Source organism: Maniola jurtina, chromosome 7 (assembly GCF_905333055.1).
Source record: "Maniola jurtina chromosome 7, ilManJurt1.1, whole genome shotgun sequence".
NCBI classification, from domain to species: Eukaryota; Metazoa; Arthropoda; class Insecta; order Lepidoptera; family Nymphalidae; genus Maniola; species Maniola jurtina.
In genome coordinates this window covers 4456196-4476691 of record NC_060035.1, presented here as the reverse complement: position 1 = coordinate 4476691, position 20496 = coordinate 4456196, and the positions used below count along the sequence as shown (strand labels likewise).

At 34.6% G+C, this 20496-nt stretch overlaps 1 protein-coding gene across 3 annotated transcripts in view; it reads left to right on the top strand.

The window, feature by feature from the left end:
- The first annotated feature begins 7525 nt into the window (after positions 1 to 7525).
- LOC123866733 (GATA-binding factor C-like) overlaps positions 7526 to 20496 on the top strand; it is a 171267-nt gene continuing 158296 nt past the window's right edge. For all 3 annotated transcript variants that reach the window (XM_045908413.1, XM_045908412.1, XM_045908411.1), the window contains exon 1: positions 7526 to 7826. The gene's annotated coding sequence lies outside the window, so the exon portion shown is untranslated. The remainder of the gene's footprint in view (positions 7827 to 20496) is intronic.

Genomic DNA, 20496 nt, shown 5'->3' with positions numbered 1-20496 from the left:
TTGATCTCAAAAACCAAAATTTGTATTATATTTAAGTATAGTTTTGTAATTTAATTCAAAATATTCAGTGACTTGTGTTTAATGTTGTTTTTTTGCTATATCTTTACTGCATATTTCTGCAAATGTTATGTTTTACAAACTTATAATAGGTATTAGGTTGTCAATGAATCAATCTCACATTTTAAGACTTGACTGATTGAGTACCATAGTTCAATGTTTATGTTAAAAGTTACAGTAAAGTCTTTTAATTACTATTACTAATAATTACTTTGTTATTTTGTGTCATATGTTGATTTTGTGTAATGTGGTTGGTGCATTAGGATATTTTTTGCGTACTCGCAGCAAATGCGAAGTTTCACATACTATTTTTTATTAGGTTAAGTGGTTCAACCAAACCCACAAAATACAATTTGAACTAGCTACCTATTTTATAGTCGTTGAAAACTTTTTAAAAAATAGATTAAAACTTGTTATAGTTGATTATTATTTAATGTAAAAGACTTTTCAATTAGACTGCAAAAAAGAAATAAAGACTGTATTTAGTAATGATCTTTAGCCTTTTATTTACTAAAATCCTTGGGTGCCATGAATGGACCAGTCCATAAAATTTCCTAAGTCCAATTATAGCAACTAGGTGGTTCAATCAAGGAGACAGTGGTCCAAACAAGGCAACCACCCCAAAAATATTTTTTTGTATTTTGTGTATTTATGCTTAAAGTAAAAAATCTGATATAACAGCTGTGAATACTTGGGTATAAGGCCTAAGAAACTGTTGAGTCATATGTCCATATACTCTAATATTTTTGGTGATATGGCAGTTTTAAGTTAAGTGGTCCAATGATTGCAACCTTACCCTACTTATTTAGTTTAGCATAAAATGTGCTTCGATCTTTGCTTTATGCGTTGTTCTTAGAAGGTTTATGTACTTACTTTATTTCTTTAGTTATTCAGTTTGCTAACAATTTCAATAAAAAGCAAAACGGAGTTATCGTGCTTTAATACCTATATTCAAATATTTATCAAAGATCAACAGTTTTATAGGTGCGACATCAATGCTGATCTATCTCCGATCTTAGCATCGATCGAACGCTTACAGCAATTTGACACGCAGAATTTTTGCCGAACGTGCCTTGCCATGAATTGTTGGTGACAAAAGTGTTCCTGGCAGCGATGCGTCGCGCGTCGAGAGCTTATACCGGCTCCCACCCCTCGACCACAGTCGTAAATTTAGGGTTTCATAAAACCCGATCTGAGATAAGACACAGTGTGGAGAGAGCGTCCCGGATCAAATGCGAACCTTCGAACCTACATAGACAATAAAAGTAACGCCGGCGCATCTGCGGGTCCCATTCCGCATCCATGCCACAAAATTTGTCGTGTTTACATAAAATACGCGCTGCCGATAGCGATCGAGGATTCGCCAGAACTCGGAAAAAGAAACGTCATTTGCAATCGCACCGCAATACGAGACCGAAGCCTAGCTTGCGAAAAAACTCACATATTGAACTGTCAAGGGGCCAACAAAAGCGCATTATGATTTTAACAAGTTTCTCAATTGTTCCACTATTATGAGGCGTGTATTATGTTTTTCAGCCATAGTAAGGGTATTTGGGCGCCTTTGTGGCTCGCTATTGACAAATAACTCGAGATTTACTCTTGAAGCAAAAATAATGAAGGATTACCGCAGTACAGAGTTATTGTTGAGCCTTTCAGAGTCGGATGGCGCCACTGGCCCGATATTGCACTAATCCTCATTCAGTCGGCCCGAGCTTTATGTTGTGTTGGTAAAAGTATTGAAACTAGATCATGTGGAAGTTTCAACGCCGTTAACAAGTAAGTAAGTAAAGCAGTTTGCGTAACTATCTACTGGAATAAACAGGCCGCGGGTACAATGAGAGTTTGGAATGTCTCAGTCGAGTAATTAAAACTTGGATGGCAACTCTCGTTTGTCCCACTAGAGTTTCTTATTCGGAGATCCTATCGAAGTGACGAGTTTAAGTGCACGATTCTCGGCGGTGTGCGACTTATAAAATTTACATGAAAGCGTGTTCAGGTTCGGAACGGGTTGTAGGCACAGGAACGTGTCGAGGACATATATTTAAAGCTTCAGTAGATAGGGGTGCAATAATTTTGACAATGACTAGCAGCCTTACCCGGGCGAGGCGTAGGCGCGGGGCGCGGGGCGAGGGGGGCAATCTGCGCACTAAATCACGCTACGAATAAAATTTATGGCGCCGAGATAAAAACTCGCAGCTTTTCTCTTTTACGTTCCTTCCCCCGTCCCCCGCAGCGGTCGCCTCACTCCCGCGCGGAAAATCCATAGGGATTTTTCCAAGTGTTCCGGCGACGGCGTGTGTGGGGTCGAAACGATTTTGTTTTATGCTTATTGCCGGCTCCGATGTTTTGTTTGCTAACTTGCACAGATAAGGGATAGGTACGGCGATTGTCTTCTCAGCTGGACTGTATTGTGTTATTTTTGGCTGCGCGACAGCTTTACGGATGTTCAGTGAATTTTTATTTTTGATTACTTAATTTGATCAATTTTATTGAACCCCAAACAGGTCGAAGTCCTATAAGTAGGTATATGATACTTAATACCTTTATAATTTTATTAGGTACTCCAAAATTTATAACTGATCACTTTTGAATTCTTATAAGTAAATAAAAATTAATGACTATCAATCAATCAACTGCCAACTATTTACCTATACCCAATAACCCAAGAAAAAACCATCAAACGTTGACTTATACCTATATAGGTACTTACTTAGTGACAATGCCTAGTTTATCACATCTACCTCCTGTAGGTACCTACATAGTTCGGTCGGCTTCAGAATTCGAGTAGCAATTCTGCGAAACTATTGCATCAAAAACCTGTCGCTTTTATGACCTTTTTCTATAAACACGCCACACACACCTAACGCAGGTCATAACGGTGCCACGCGAATATGATCATTTAGGTGCTAAACGACTTACGGCTTTTGACTGTACCTAGATATCAACAGTTAGATAGTTCTTATATTCGAGCAGTCAAATATAAGGTTTTGTTCTCACATCTCTAGTTGAAGGGAAAATTAGGTGAAAAACATACTGAATTTTTAATTTTTGATGTATTTTGATAGTAGTTCCTATCTACTTAAGTCGGTGAGCAGTCAGTCATTGTAGTTACTTCTTACTTACGTATATATTGTAACAGCATGGAACTAACAGATGATAAACTAAATAATACTCCATGGATGATACCTACCTAATAGGAAGTAAGTAGGTATTAAGTAAGTAAGCACTTGTAGGTTTTTAACCCCCGACCCAAAAAGAGGGGTGTTATAAGTTTGACGTGTGTATCTGTGTATCTGTGTGTCTGTGTATCTGTGTATCTGTGTATCTGTCTGTGGCATCGTAGCGCCTAAACGAATGAACCGATTTTAATTTAGTTTTTTTTGTCTGAAAGGTGGCTTGATCGAGAGTGTTCTTAGCTATAATCTAAAAAAATTGGTTCAGCCGTTTAAGAGTTATCAGCTCTTTTCTAGTTTTCTTGTAGAAAAGAAGGTTAGATAACCGTTAGGTTTTTAATATTATGTCAATAGACAAATGTCAAGCTGTCAAGATGGACGTTGCCTAAATACATAATTATTTATTTGAAAATGATGTTTTGGAAAACTCAAATACTTTGGATCGTCGGGGGTGTTATAAATTTTTAATTTACACTTGTTGATCCATTTCTTTACCTTCAAAACTAAATAAAGGAGGCAAAGATTTCAACAAGCAGCTGTTAGACATATTCGAAGCAAAATAGATCCACAGTGAGCACTGAATATATGGGACGGATTCATACCACAACAAAAACCTCAATTCATAGCTCTCTGATTGTCTTACTTATCGGTACTCAATCAGTGTTTACATTATTACAACGGCGTGATCCCGTCAAAATAATGTCCTTATTAGACTACAAAGCGTTTCCAAAGAAACTACAGCAAAAAATGACAAAAATATCCACGCCGAGCACAGAAATTACTCGAGAGCAAGGCCATCTGTGGATATTGAGACCATCTCACACGAGATAGCTTATCGGTCCATCTCGACTCAGATTTTGTGAAGAAAAAGCGAAAGAAAAGGCTCCCATTTATAGATGAAGAGCCATAGACTACGAGCGCAAGCCACAATCGCATTAGGTCGGCTGTCGAACTGAACGATGATTTGAATTTTCATTGTTTATGGTGGCAGACATGTGTCAAAGTTCGATTGGAATTTAAATTCGGCTCCTTTGTTATACATTTTTTTTGTCGAGTTGTAAACATGGTACAGTGATGTTCCAATTTGGTTACCAGCCTGCTTTGATCGAAGGTTGTACTTGTATCTATGACTGCTCACCTATAGCTAAGATGATACTTTTGACGTCGGTATGCCGTATGAATAATTACGAATCACGTTCCGAGTGAGCCGCTCGTCTGATTTTCCTTTACGGAGCAGACAAGATGGAAAATACCTTTATAAAACATGGTTAGACGTCTGAACGTCATACACGGTCGGGACATCAAAGCCAAAGCTAGCATCTGCTAAATTAGCGAATTCAACGCAGCCGAGCGAGGGAGCAGCACAAAGCGGCAACCATTTTGTTCCGACACTTTTCAAAATTGGAACGTGACGGTTGCAAGCGCTGCCAGCCAGAGACAATAACATGAAAAGGAAAAATATAAACGGCCCTATTTTAAACAGAGGTACTGCGTCGACTAATATTTTATGCCGCTTTTCAAACGCGAGGGAGTATGGCGTGTTTTGATCTCTAGTGGAGTGCGCGAAGGTTGAAACTGGGACGTGACTGGAGAGGTCGTTCAGTCCTTGTTGTGCTGTATGGGGTTAATTTAAAAGTGCGTTCTTGAACCCTTTCAGAGGTATTGTATCTTTGTACGCTTTGTACGGGAGATGGTTTATCTGCGTCGCGGGGTACATAAGTGCTGTTTTTTCATTCCGTAATGCTTTTACATTTGAAAAGGGGTTAAATGTTATTCAGACTGGTTGCCCGCTTGGAGTGTGGGTGTCGTGGGGAACGGAAAATGTCTCTTCGCTCTGTTTTCGCGTAGGTATAGGTACCTACTGAGATGCTGTTTATTTATAAGTCTCCTAGCACTAAGAGCTTGATAGGTACATAGGTAGGTACCTACATTGCTATATCTACTATAGTAGGAGAAATCGGGGCCATAAGTTCCGATTTTTAAACAAACGTAAGTAAGTAAATACTTACCACGAAGAAGATGTGCTACCTATTCACATAATAAATGCTAGAAGAGTAAGTAGGTACCACTTACTTACCTAATAAGTATTATAAGAAGACGCATTACATATATTTATATGATTCTATGATCTTCATAATAAAAGCTTGGGGGATTTGATAAAGTCGTCTTTACTCCAAAACAGGGAGTTAAAACTCTTGGAGTAGGGGAAGGGGGGGCATAGTGGGATACTTAAGACTCAAACATACCTACAAGATAAAATATTATGATTAAATAACAAATTTTAACTCAATATCATGGTTTAAATCATTGTGAATGACTATGGATATATTTTTCTCGATTATGATAAGATCTCTATTAAATGTGAGTAAGTACATAAATATAAAACGGCATTTGCCCTACTATGCCCCATATAAGGGGTCAAGTGGGATATCTTATGGGGCATTGTGGGTTAGTTAAATTATGAAGGAACTAAGTACAGAACTTTGGCACAAATGAGAACTTTTTCATTGTAATAAACTTCTCTTTTAAAACTATAGATACAAAAGAACACACAAATCAATGTTAATTGAGAATTTATTAAACGTACTTATTCTGTAAAATAACATTTTTATATTTAAAATAATTTAATCGGCAACACATGTAGGTATATGGTTCGCTTCATCACCGTCTTCATCTTCTCCTGCACAAGAGAAGTGTGCCCAACGAGAACATTCTTGACATCTGATCCATTCAGCATCCTCATCAGTAGGAACTTCGAAGGAACTTTTTCTGTCTTTTCTGTTGAGCTTTCTGTTTTTATGTTTTGATTTAAATTGCAAATCTTTAACTGACTGAAAAGAAAAAATATTACTTAATAGAAAGATAAAACACTGCTTTTGAGACTTTTGTTATAATAGCATAAACAACTGTCGAAATGGCGTGGCTCGTCCGTGAAGGTCACGTGCTGACTGACGACCAATCAAAGCGAGCCATTTTCATCTTTGCATGGCGTTTTATTCGACCTGCATGAGAGATGTCCTGCTATGCCCCGTTATCCCACTATGCCCCCCTCACCCCTACCGAAGTAAGTTGCTAAGTACCTACCTACTTACCTAAGTACCTATTTCATAATAAGTAGGTATGTAAAAGTAATACCAAATTTTTAATTAATTAAATAATGTTCTTTTATATTTATAAGCAGTTTTATTTCGTCAAGCATGTTAAATTAAAAAAAAAAACAGTAATTTTGGGGCAGGCCACATTGACCTTAGCCCCGTCGCTTTGGACGGCCGCTCGGGCAAAGCGGTTTTTTACGAGTTGCCGTACCTACCTAATCTAGACATTTATAGTTAAAGTGGTACCTATTCTTATACCTACCTAAGTACCTATAAGTATTTGCAAGAATTTAAATTACACATGCTAAGTACTTACCTATCATGAGTTTATAATAAGTAAACTCTTTTCCCACTAAGTAGCTACTTAAGCAGTATAAAATTCTTTTGGAAAATCAATCGTTTATATGGGTTTTTTACTCAAAGTTAAAGTGGCCACTTTGAGCAAATCTTCCCCTGGTCAACGTACCTAATCTATGGATGAGTGTTGCCGTTACCTACAAATTAAAAATTAAAGTACTGCAGTGTGCCTAGTCTGTTAAATTTAATTTGTCCCATTCAAAACCTGTCTCCTTCAAGAAGGCAATTTAAACTAAATTATACAGTTTAAAATAATTTTATATCAATATTAAGATATCTATGTAAATATACCTACCTAACAAGCATTCAAATCAAATACTTAGTTTGATACAGGGAACGAACATTCCTGAATACCTAGCTACTAGCTACCTACTTGCTTAGCTTCAATAAGAAAGTTTTTCTTCTTATAGCTACCTAAGTATAAGCAAGCGTACCAACGTTATATACTTAAAACGAGATTTCTATAGCTTGTAACCCATATTCAGTGAATTATTGGCAATTAATCTCGAATAGGTATTGCTGAGCCGACGGCCTAGCGTTATTCATAACAAAATATAATAAAAATCGCCTCCATTGTTCCTCTCCCGCTATCCATCACTCGCGGCGCGAGAGCGTCGACTGACGCACACCACTGCACGCCCGCCCAAAAAGAGAAAAAGAAAATTTAAAAAGAGAACACTCCCATCACGTAGTATAGTCACGCCCTCGTTGGCCGCCCGACGTAGATTTCCACCAATAGCATTACGGAAATATCCGAGTGGCGATCGGTGAAGCCGAGTATAGCCGAGGGCAGCCGATTGCGCGCGTTTGTACAAAAAGTCATACGACGGGTTTAGTGTCGGGTTGCGTCCCAACGACGCCGCTTCACGTGCGGTCGCTTTATATCGTGGCGCCGCGCCTGCGCAATGAACTATCAAACTACTCTCATTCAAAACACCATTATCTAAACATCTACATCTCACTAACCCAATATCTCCTGATCAAACAAAAGCTAAATATTTATTATTTGTGACCTGTGCTGTTGCGTTACTAAAATGGACTTGACGGAATGGAGCATATGATTTCAGTGTGTTATGATTATTCAGTGAATAAAAGTGATAGTGAACGATATAACTGTGATATACATCTGACAAGGACATTTAAGGTACCCTTATTACCCACATTGTTTGCATTTTAGTCACTTATTAGAAAAACTAGAGTTAATAAAACAGCACCCATCAAAGCTCTACAAAGGTAGAGCCAGCAGGTAGCTATAGACTATGTGAATTAGAGAACAGAAATAATAATAGGTAGCTGAAATAATTACGTGTACCTAACTTAAAGCCTTAACAAACACTTGCCTATATTTCTGTTAATTTTAATCCTTTCTAAGTAAAGTTACAGTAGGTAGGTCTTAAAAAATATTGTATATAAAAATAAATAAATACAGAATAAAATCGAAAAGGTATGGTAGATAATATTACGATACAATCAACAGTAATCAATATAGTTGTTATATTATGAAGTTAGCAACGTAGAGTCATACTCGTAAAAGAGCGATAGAAATTTTTTCCGTCGGGATCGAAATACGATATCGAATCATCTTTTTGCTAACGAATAAAAAGCCATATCAGAATGTTTTGTTTAGTTTACTCATAATGTAAATAAATAAACAATAACATTACATAATATTATTCTAATAAACTGTAAATATCCACTTTTAATAGGTATATCAATTGGTACCTATCTAATATTGACTCATTATTTATTTACTAAACATATGAAAATTTGATGAAACCATATGTAAATATTGTTGTTATAGGTATTCGATTAATAATACCCATATGGTAAAGGTATAGCTACCTATACCTATCCTACTATAAATTGGTAAGCCAGGCTTTAAATTTTATGTAGGCATAGGTAAGTAGGTACCTACCTACCTATACTCAATTTACCTTTGGGTAGGTAAGTAAATACTTAGGTAGGAATATGTAGGACGTAGGTATTAGGTACCTACCATAAATCAACATTTTTTAAATTCACTAATTTATATTGGATGTCTTTTACTGATAATACCTATATCATTTGTAAACTAAGAATACCTAAGTAACTTACCTAGGTAATTGGTATGATTTGATTCAAAATTGAATTAAGAGCATTTTATTAAGAGGAAAACCATCTCGAATGACTTAGACGATTTCACCTTCAAACTAGCAATTTTGACATGTCATGACCCTCTATTGACAATTAATCAAGCAGACATTTCAATCTGCGAAATTTACGCGGACTTTTAGTATTTTGACGTAGGAGGGTAAAAGATCCAGTACATGAACGAATAAGGATTACCCTGACTTTCACCTAAAATTAAGATATATGAGAATTGTTCTATATATAATTTTTATTTTTTGTGTATCTGTACACAGTATATCAAAAAATCAAATAAAATGCGTGGTATTAATTATTATAAATTATTTTATTTAACAAAAGGATAAATTGCCAGTAAATGAACTGGAAATTTCAGTGAATGAACGAACTCTATCTAGTGCATAAACTCTCGATTCCTATTAATAAATTCTTAAGTATATTTTCGGCTTGGAATTTAAAAAAAATGTCAGATTTTCAGTTTTTGACTTATTGTATATTTTTTTCTACATTTTGCGCGATAAATCAAAAACTCTTTTACATAATAATAATAAATAAAACCTGTTTTAGAATGTATAATAGAGCCCTTTCATATGATATTATCCCCTTTGGTATAGTTATCTTAGTTTGAAAGTCACCTAAATTTTCTGGAAAACAGTCCAAATGACTACAGAGAAAATGAAACTTAACGCCCTTGTTGCATCCAAGTCGCTGGAAGTGCAACATCAGCTACTGAATGTGTTAAGAGTAGTGAGAATAATATACCGTAACACAAGTGTCTGATGTTATCAGATTTGTTCCTTTGAGCCGAGAAGCCACATGTTCTGATGCTTTTTAGACAATCTAAGATCTCTCATTAAGTGATCCAAATAATTTTGATTGAATGGTCTAAGTTGAGATGTAAAAAAGTCACTACATCGTCACTACTTCTGAAAGTTCTTGAAATGGTAGATTAGAGGTACTGGGTTGGGGCTGAGGTACAGATTTATCACCAGAAGTCAGAATCGTTCAAATTGCAGACTGCAAGTTACAATAGAGCCGCTTGGAACAATTTTTTTGCTGTTTCTTCTGGTAATATTCACAACGCAGAAATAATAATCATCATGGTGTTTAGATGGTTCGCGCCAAATAATAAAATTTTTTTTTAGTAAAAGTAGTTAACTATTCTTATTTGCTCATAAACGCAACGAGGAAATACAGCTTCCACATATAAAAATTGGAGTCCAGGCCTTGCTGTTAGCTGCTAATGGGTTCTCAAAGTAGCCCGAGTATGCTTGTTTTACTGGGCACAAAAGGAAAGAATGAAAGGAGCTTACCCAGTACATCTTAAAAGATCCGTTATAGATACATGCATCCTGCCATGCCTTACCTATGCCAGCCAAACATGGGTCCAGACAAAGAATATAAAAAGAAATAGTAACTTGCTAAAGGGCGATGGCAAGTTGCATAAATTAAGCAAAAAATATTCAAAGTGAGAATTGAAGACATAAGAAAAAAGACAAAGCCTACAGACACCTTGAGACATGCCCTAAAACTGCAATGCAAATGGTCATATTGTATCGATTTTTACAGATGAAAGAAGGACAGGTAGGTAGACCGAAGACGCGTTGGTCTAATGCTATTGTGCAAATCGCGAGAGAAAATTAGCTTGATAGTACCAAAGACAGAGAGAAATGGGGATACCCAAGAGGGATCCATATCCAAGAAAGAAGAATACCAGAATAAATATAAAAAAAATTCAAAAGAAAAATAAAACCGATTTCAAAATCACAAACACTAAAAAGTAAAAAATAATTTAAGTTATTGTGGTTTTTGAAGTCGGTTTTATTTTTCTTTTGAAAATTTTTTATTTCAAAATTTTTAGTGGCCCCACTGTACTATAATAATATGCCATGCCCAGCTAAAACCCTACTGTTTACTAAGCAATTACACTGATCGCGAGTAATTTGCTCTTATCCATTGAGGAGTTCTGTTCTCCATCTCAGAAGATATTCATCAGAACTTCATCAAATTTATATGGGACCACCTGCAAAGTATACCTAGCTTTTCAAAAAAAAAAAAATTTCCAAATCGGTCCAGGCGTCTTTGAGCAATCGGTGAACATACATTAAAAAAAAATTGAATTTGCTCTTATCCATTGAGGAGTTCTGTTCTCCATCTTCAAAGATATTCATCAGATCTTTACCAAATTTATATGGGACCACTTGCAAAGTATACCCTATCAAACAAAAAAAAAATCCAAATCAGTCCAGGCGTCTTTGAGTAATCGGGGAACATACATAAAAAAAAAGATACCGACGAATTCAGAACCTCTTCCTTTTTTTAAAGTCGGTTAAAAATATACTAAGATTTACTAACATGGTGTTATACCACAGAGTAGCAAACAGAGGCAAAGCTTCTAAGAAGCGAGCAAATTTTATAACTATTTTGGTAGGGTTGGCACTGGAGGATACAATTTAATTAACAATAGTTATTTGTTTGTTTTTGTTGTGATTGCCTAGTTTAAATATCGATCAATAGATCTAAATATCGATTTTGAACGAAATCAGTCAATTTAGAAAGAATTATAAATGGAGCCAACTTTTTTAAATTTTGGTTACAGTTTCCTATTTTGTGATCCCAGGGAGCTCTAAATATCGATTTTGAACGAAATCGGTCAATTAACAAAGAATTTCAAAATGGCGTCGACTTTTTTAAATTTTGGTAACAGTTTCTTATTTTGTGATCCCAGGGAGCTCTAAATATCGATTTTGAACGAAATCGGTCAATTAACAAAGCATTTCAAAATGGCGTCGACTTTTTTAAATTTTGGTAACAGTTTCTTATTTCGTGATCCCAGGGAGCTCTAAATATCGATTTTGAACGAAATCGGTCAATTAACAAAGAATTTCAAAATGGCGTCGACTTTTTTAAATTTTGGTAACAGTTTCTTATTTTGTGATCCCAGGGAGCTCTAAATATCGATTTTGAACGAAATCGGTCAATTAACAAAGAATTTCAAAATGGCATCGACTTTTTAAATTTTGGTAACAGTTTCTTATTTTGTGATCCCAGGGAGCTCTAAATATCGATTTTGAACGAAATCGGTCAATTAACAAAGAATTTCAAAATGGCGTCGACTTTTTTAAATTTTGGTAACAGTTTCTTATTTTGTGATTGCAGGGAGCTCTAAATATCGATTTTGAACGAAATCGGTCAATTAACAAAGAATTTCAAAATGGCGTCGACTTTTTTAAATTTTGGTAACAGTTTCTTATTTTGTGATCCCAGGGAGCTCTAAATATCGATTTTGAACGAAATCGGTCAATTAACAAAGAATTTCAAAATGGCGTCGACTTTTTTAAATTTTGGTAACAGTTTCTTATTTTGTGATCCCAGGGAGCTCTAAATATCGATTTTGAACGAAATCGGTCAATTAACAAAGAATTTCAAAATGGCGTCGACTTTTTTAAATTTTGGTAACAGTTTCTTATTTTGTGATCCCAGGGAGCTCTAAATATCGATTTTGAACGAAATCGGTCAATTAACAAAGAATTTCAAAATGGCGTCGACTTTTTTAAATTTTGGTAACAGTTTCTTATTTTGTGATCCCCAGGGAGCTCTAAATATCGATTTTGAACGAAATCGGTCAATTAACAAAGAATTTCAAAATGGCGTCGACTTTTTTAAATTTTGGTAACAGTTTCTTATTTTGTGATTGCAGGGAGCTCTAAATATCGATTTTGAACGAAATCGGTCAATTAACAAAGAATTTCAAAATGGCGTCGACTTTTTTAAATTTTGGTAACAGTTTCTTATTTTGTGATCCCAGGGAGCTCTAAATATCGATTTTAAACGAAATCGGTCAATTAACAAAGAATTTCAAAATGGCGTCGACTTTTTTAAATTTTGGTAACAGTTTCTTATTTTGTGATCCCAGGGAGCTCTAAACATCGATTTTGAACGAAATCGGTCAATTAACAAAGAATTTCAAAATGGCGTCGACTTTTTTAAATTTTGGTAACAGTTTCTTATTTTGTGATCCCCAGGGAGCTCTAAATATCGATTTTGAACGAAATCGGTCAATTAACAAAGAATTTCAAAATGGCGTCGACTTTTTTAAATTTTGGTAACAGTTTCTTATTTTGTGATCCCAGGGAGCTCTAAATATCGATTTTGAACGAAATCGGTCTATTAACAAAGAATTTCAAAATGGCGTCGACTTTTTTAAATTTTGGTAACAGTTTCTTATTTTGTGATCCCCAGGGAGCTCTAAATATCGATTTTGAACGAAATCGGTCAATTAACAAAGAATTTCAAAATGGCGTTGACTTTTTAAATTTTGGTAACAGTTTCTTATTTCGTGATCCCAGGGAGCTCTAAATATCGATTTTGAACGAAATCGGTCAATTAACAAAGAATTTCAAAATGGCGTCGACTTTTTTAAATTTTGGTAACAGTTTCTTATTTTGTGATCCCAGGGAGCTCTAAATATCGATTTTGAACGAAATCGGTCAATTAACAAAGAATTTCAAAATGGCGTCGATTTTTTTAAATTTTGGTAACAATTTCCTGTTTTGTGATCCTAGGGATCCTCAGATATTGATTTTGAACAAAATCTATGACAGTTCAAGAAAATAGATTTTAAACACTATTTAAATTATTATCATTAACATTAAATTAAATGAAAACACGACGCGCGACGTGTACTGCAGCCCCTGAACTTGAGCACAGGCCGAGCCGGTATAAACCGATTTCTCTCCGTACGCGACGTAGCGCCTGTGCTCACGCACACACGCGCCTCAAGCTTGTAGTAGTGTACCTATCGTAGCGCGCTTGTATGAAGCTTTGACTCTGTTCGCTACTCATGTTGTTATACAACGCAATACCACACTCACAAACACTCGTACAAACATACAACACACTCACACACACACATGGACGCACGCACACGCACTTTTGAACGGTTTGAACGGAACACGGTTTTGAAATTGAAATTGAAAAAAGTGTAAGAATTTGTAAGAAAATATTTAAAAAAGGTATATCAGCCGGTTTTTTATTCCAGCTCTTAATACATGTAAAAACGTCCAATCTGTTCATTTACTCGAGCCTTTACCCTAGTACCTAATTATATCGACCGCCCCATATCAAAACAAAGTAAATGTCATTTTTCCGAAAATCGTTTTATGTCATAAGCCTAACTTTCATAGTATGTCCCGTTGTATTGTAAGGACACCCACATTAAAGTAAAATTAAAAGCTAGTAAGTCGCTTTGACCATTTTAAAACATAGTAAGTCTTTGAACTGGCTAGGTTTTTATAGATTAATGCGCCTTACTAAGTTTTTAAAAGGAATTAGATTAAATAAAATAAATATCACCCATTATCTAAATACCATGTCAAAACAGTAAATACTTAATAATGCATTAAAACTTAAAAGTAAGATAGGAAAAGTCAATGACCTCTACATGTCAACTGTTAAAATATGGTTTGCAAGGGAAATACTTTGCATACTTACATAATGTTTTTAGGGTTCCATATCTCAAAAGGAAACACGGGACCCTTATAGGATCACTTTGTTGTCTGTCTTTCTGTCCGTCTGTCCGTCTGTCGTGTCTGTCAAGAAAACCGATAGGGTATTTCCCGTTAACCTAGAATTATGGGCAGGTAGATAGAATAAATCCGAGAACAAATTTCGTGATTCTAGATCAACGGGAAGTACTGTATAGGTTTTCTTGACGGACGGACGGACAAATGGACAGACAGCAAAGTGGTCCTTTAAGAGCTCCGTTTTTCATTTTGAGATACAGAACCCTAAAAAAGAAAATGATGCACATGTAATGAATAAATGTGTTGGCCAGTCTTCACACTAAAATATTTAAACCCCTTTAATTTAAAAACTGTCATAGCCTAGTGGTTAGAACGTCCGCCTCCTAATCGAAGGTCGGGGGTTGGATCCCGGAATCACGCACTACTAACTTTTCAGTTATGTGCGTTTTAAGCAATTTAATATCACTTGCTTTAACGGCGAAGGAAAACATCGTGAGGAAACCTGCATACCTGCAAGTTTTCCATGTTCTCAAAGGTGTGTGAAGTATGCCATTCCGCATTGGACCAGAAAGAACTACGGCCTAAACTTCTTTTGAATTTAAACCACTTACTAGGTTTTGATCTGAGAAAGAAATTTGACATTAATTGACAAAATTGAGAGACCTAAGCTTGTATAAGAACACAGAAGTGTCATAATTCGTGTTCACTTTGCCTAACGTCTCTCAGAGAGCAGAGAGAGATTTAAACTGTTTCTTATAATCACTGGCCATATTTCAAATGCGAAAGTGTGTTTGTTGGTTTAATATTCAATCACGCTGCAACGGAGCAACCAGTCGACGTGGTTTTTTGCATGGATACATTTAAAGACCTTGAGAGTGACATCTCTCTCCGCATCGTATTCTTTATTGCTGAGGGTTGTGACCTCTTTCCATTATTCCTACATCTAATGGTAGGTTTTCTTGGGATAATAATGCAGTGGGTTCAAAGAGCCTACGGAACTCGACTAGAAAAACGAGATTTTGACACTTAGGTTTAACGGTTATGAATTAGTTATTAATATCAGTGATAAAATTGAAAATGATTGATGATTGATTGATTGAAACCACGAGATTTTTTTCCAAGTTTGCGCTACTAACTACATATATTATGAAGAGGAAAGGTTTGTTTGTTTGTTATCGATAAACTCTGAAACTACTGAACTACTTGCACTAAAGACATAATCATCAACATCAACCGACAGACGTCCACAGTGAACATAGGTCTTTAATAGGGTCTTCCACATGCTACGGGTTTGCGCCGCCTGAATCTTTGCGCTTGCGCTTGACGACAATCATGCTTTAAAGAAAGCAATGATGAGGTCCAAGTTGGAGCACGCTTACCTAGAAAATGCCTATTCACTCTTGGCTTGCAGGTATCTAAGGTATATATGGCAGGAAACACGGCCGCCGAAATGGCGTTCCAACCTTTAGGCTCTCCCCATTGCCCGCAGCATGAATCTGAGCTTTCTTATGAGACCCATGGTTATATTATGTACATATAATATCTCATAAGAAAGCTCTAACACACAATCCAGCTAAGTAAGTCCAATTTCGAAAAAAGCTAGCTAGCCGACAAATCTAACTCAGGCAGCCTTCGGGAACCTTCGAGATGTCTCTGTTCAAAATTCCTCAATGCTTGAAGAACAGTCTTTGAATAGTGCATATTGTCAGTGATGAAATATGGATCCGAAATATAGGTCTTTTTTTTGTACACAGGAAATGCCTGACGCATACCCCTCCGTCATGTGGGGCTTGCACCAAACTTGCACTACTACGAAATCCATTTCGGAACACGGCACCCGGAACGAGGCGCGCTATCTCCTAACATAGGTATAATACCTATTTAGAACACTTACTATCTGTCATCATAATCTATGACAACCTCCGAGTATTTACCTGGTAAAACCGTAACTTTAGAATAAAATTTAGTATATAAGCAGGCTTCATTTAGAAATGAAAAAATCCCTATTTTATTTTTCAACGATTATAAACACAACTTTCATTCAAAAATAATAAGCTTAAATTCATTTTAAATAATATTTTGCGACGAAATGACGCGCACAGTCCTTCCGCCATGACAGTCCAGTGGACACTGAATTCCATAGAGCGCCTGCAAGAAAATAAATAGCACAGGAAGTTTTTTGGTTAGTTTTAGATTATTTAAGAAACGAAAAACATTTAGTATAAAACTAACAGTTAAAATTGATTGCTAAACCTAAACATATCATTTTCTGGAGGTTGGCTTCAAAGTATCAAGATGTTAAAGAAAACTTTTACAGAACAAGTTGCGAACAGCAATGTTTTCAACTTGGTTTTTTTTTTTATTGGGATAATGTATACTAAATAAAAAGAGGCCCTTATAATCTTCACAAACTGAAGTTTTTAATTGCATGTATTTAATAGCTGTTAATGCTTTAGAAAAATAAACAATTTACTTCAAAGTACAGCATTTTTGCGATTTGTCAAATAGCAATTACCTTAAGCAAGTTAATGTGATGATGCAGTCCCTAATTATTATTTTCATGATCATCTTTATTATGGAGAAGTTTTATATTTTTACGTTCTATAGCGTGGGTAGGTCAGTTTTTTTATTGATAAATTATAGCTATAAATTTATTTCGCAGATTTCAATGCTGTGCATGTCATTAAGATTGTAAACTAGTTGATATCTGATCCAATATCATCCGTTGAATAAATTTAATAGTAAGTACCTACCTAAGTAATAAAATTACGTATTTGTAGGTAGGTATAAACTAAAATGTTATATGAATCCGTTACATAAATAACCAATTATTTTATAATTTGATTCTAGACATATTGAATTAAGACAAGTTTTCTAGACAAGGAACTAATTATACAATAAGTTTTACTACCTATTTGATTCCCACCAAAATTGGTAGGTAGGTAGCTAGGTGCCTACCTACGTTGGTATCGTAACCTAGTGGACATATAAAATTCTGTAGTGATTTGTATAAAATCCAATTTTATTGCACTGAATTAGCAATTAGCAAACTAAATTTTAATAAATATACAGACCTTATTTTATTACCGTGTTTTATTATTTTAATGATGAATTAGTTATTTAGATTGAGTTTTTTCATGTTCAATTTTTATTTGGCTGTTTTTATATTACCTGTAACATGCCTATAACTATGCGAGGGTAGGTGCCTAGATGGTTCAGCTTTTGAGGTGTCATTGCTTAAAGTTTTAGAAGTCAATCAAGGAGGTACCTAATTGCAGTTAGAAGCTGATTTTATTAAATCTCCATACATTAGACTTAAACGAGCACCAACGCTTTAAACTTATCAATAATTTTAAATTATTTTTCCCAATTTATTTTATTTATTTTATTAAAAAAAGTAAGTGGGTACTGTTCACTTGGAAAATTCATTTATTTTCATATCGTTTCGTTCAGAATGAGTATAACCTCATACCTATTACCTATCTCATACCTATCTATTACTTACCTATCGTTTGTTAGAAGATTGTTAAATAAAAGTATTTTTTTTAATCAATCAGGACTAAATATCCATACATTAGACTTAATCGAGCATCTGTGTGGTTTAAAAAAAAACTTAATTATTTTGCCTAATTTATTTACCTAATTTATTTTAGTTCAAAATACAAATCTTTATTGGAAATTCACATACTTTCATAACTTCAGCGTTCAGAATGGGTGACCATGGGTGTATCGCTTGTGAGAAAATTTGCTAGGAAAAGTAGGTACTTAGGTACCTATCTAGGTAAGAATCTAAATGAATAATTAATTGTTTTAAATCTGATTTTACTAAATTGCAGGTAAAAGCTGATTTTTCCATACAAAAGACTTCAACGGGCACCTGTGATATTTGATTTAAAATTAAAAAATGTAACCATTTCATGTTATAAATTATTTTATATTATTTATTACTATACGGATGGACTCTAAAAGTAGGGAGGTACCTACCTACTATCCGTCGCTTGGCAAATTCATTTATTTTCAGAACTTTTGCATTTGACAATGACCTCAATATTATGACCTCATTAGGTACCTATTGCTTGTGAGAAAATTCGTTACCAAAAGTACCTACCTAAGTACCTAAGTTTGATATTAATTAATTATTTTAAAAGTCAATCAGTAACAGTTAAAAAAATTGATTTCACTCCATACCTACCCAGTACATTAAACTTAATGAGTAAGTAGGTACATGTAATATTTCGTTAAAATAATAAAAAAAAAATTATTTTGTCTAGTTTATTTTATTATGTCCGACGCTTGAAAATTCATTATTTTCATAACTTTTACGCTCAGAATAGATTCTCATATTGCTGTAAGAAATTCGTTAGGAAAAGTAAGTAAATAATTAGTTTATATTTCGAAAATTACCTTACCTAGGTATATTCGAAATATTAAGTAAAATTTTAATTAATTTCTTTGTTATATTTTAGTAATAAGTAGTAGGTAGTAGGTACCTAGGTTGCTTTCGATTTTACAATTAGAGAATTGTCGAAAAACCGGCCAAGCACAAGTCAGACTCGCACACGATGGGTTCCCTTCCATCGTACGAGAAATAACACATTTTTTTTTATTTTCATGGCGGCCATTTTTTTTGTTAGGTAGGTACATAAAACGGCAATAGAAACAAACATTTTGTGAAAATTTCAACTCTCTACTTATACCTAGTTTTGGGTAAGGTCTGACGAAATCACAAACACAATCTTTATGATAAATTATTACACTTTTATTTCATATTTAAATTTATTAACTTTTACATTTGTGTCAAATAAATGTTGTTCCTCTTACGTTCGTATATTTTTTTGAATGTCGTCGTTTTAAAACCACTCTTACAGGTAACCTCTCCACGTTTATTAGCCACTCCCCTTTTTATCTTATCGTTATCGGCCAATCCAAATTGTACAATGAATAAACTTAGTGACTAATATACAAATCATCAAGCTCGTTTCACAAATCATCTAAGTAATAAAGATGTTTTCATCTTATATATTGATTACAAATATTATCCTTTATTATGCTACAATTCATCAACTAAAAACTATAAGAATTTTATATACAGTACGTTTATCGATCAGATGTTGAACAACTTCAGCCAATCAATGACGCCTTCTAATATGATGTTATGATTTGAGTGGCGCCAACTATGTTTTATAGATAATTAATATGGGCCAAGCTTACAGCTCGGCCATCCTGTTTTAAGCGAGTCTCATCGCTTTTAAAAAAAAATTAAAACTTAAGTAACATGTAAACTTCACAACCAAAATGACAAAGACTTAGTTCAACAAAACAAAAAAAAAATTAAGATAGTAATTAATTAAATTAATATTCTTGCTAACTTAACTAGAAGGAATATACAGTTTTATTGATACATTGGTATTGATTATGATTGCAACTTAATTTTAGAGCACTCGCAGCACCCCTTTCCATCCGATATAATTAGAAAATAGCAGATAAACTCAATTCAATTCCAAACTATTTACCCTCGGAACTTTACCTGCCAGTCTACAGTAGCACTCAAATTTAGCCTTTAATCTAAAATTCATTTTTCTGTTCTCTTCCGCTAATATTAAAATAAAAAGATGCAGACACTCTAAATTTATAAATAATTTTTCAAAAATCATAAAGATATCAAAAATTGCGAGACCAGTAGCAACTAAAGGAGGCCTCAATTTAATCAAAGAAGGTAGGTATATGCATAAAGTCCGAAGCATCAATTATAACTCACAAGCCAATATTTTACAGGAACACTCAATAGAGATTTGGGGATGAGCATGTAAAACTAATTACTAAAAACTACTTTAAAGGGTTTCAAGTATCTCAAAATAAATTGTTAAAAGTTCTGTTCCAACTAGACTCTCCTTCCCACTAAAGAATTATATAAGAAAACTGATGAACTATATTATATAAGTCAATTATACAAATTCAAAATATGTCTATTTGTTAGGAAAATACTATTAAAGTCCGTACATACACGCATCACTTTAAAGCTAAATCTCATAAATATGGTACACAAAACGAACATACCTATTATGCTACAATTACATAAAGCTAGGACTAATTATGGTATGTAAACTACCTAGCTCTACTACATAATGTACTTGCCGAAACTCATACTGGAGGAAAAATCTTTTA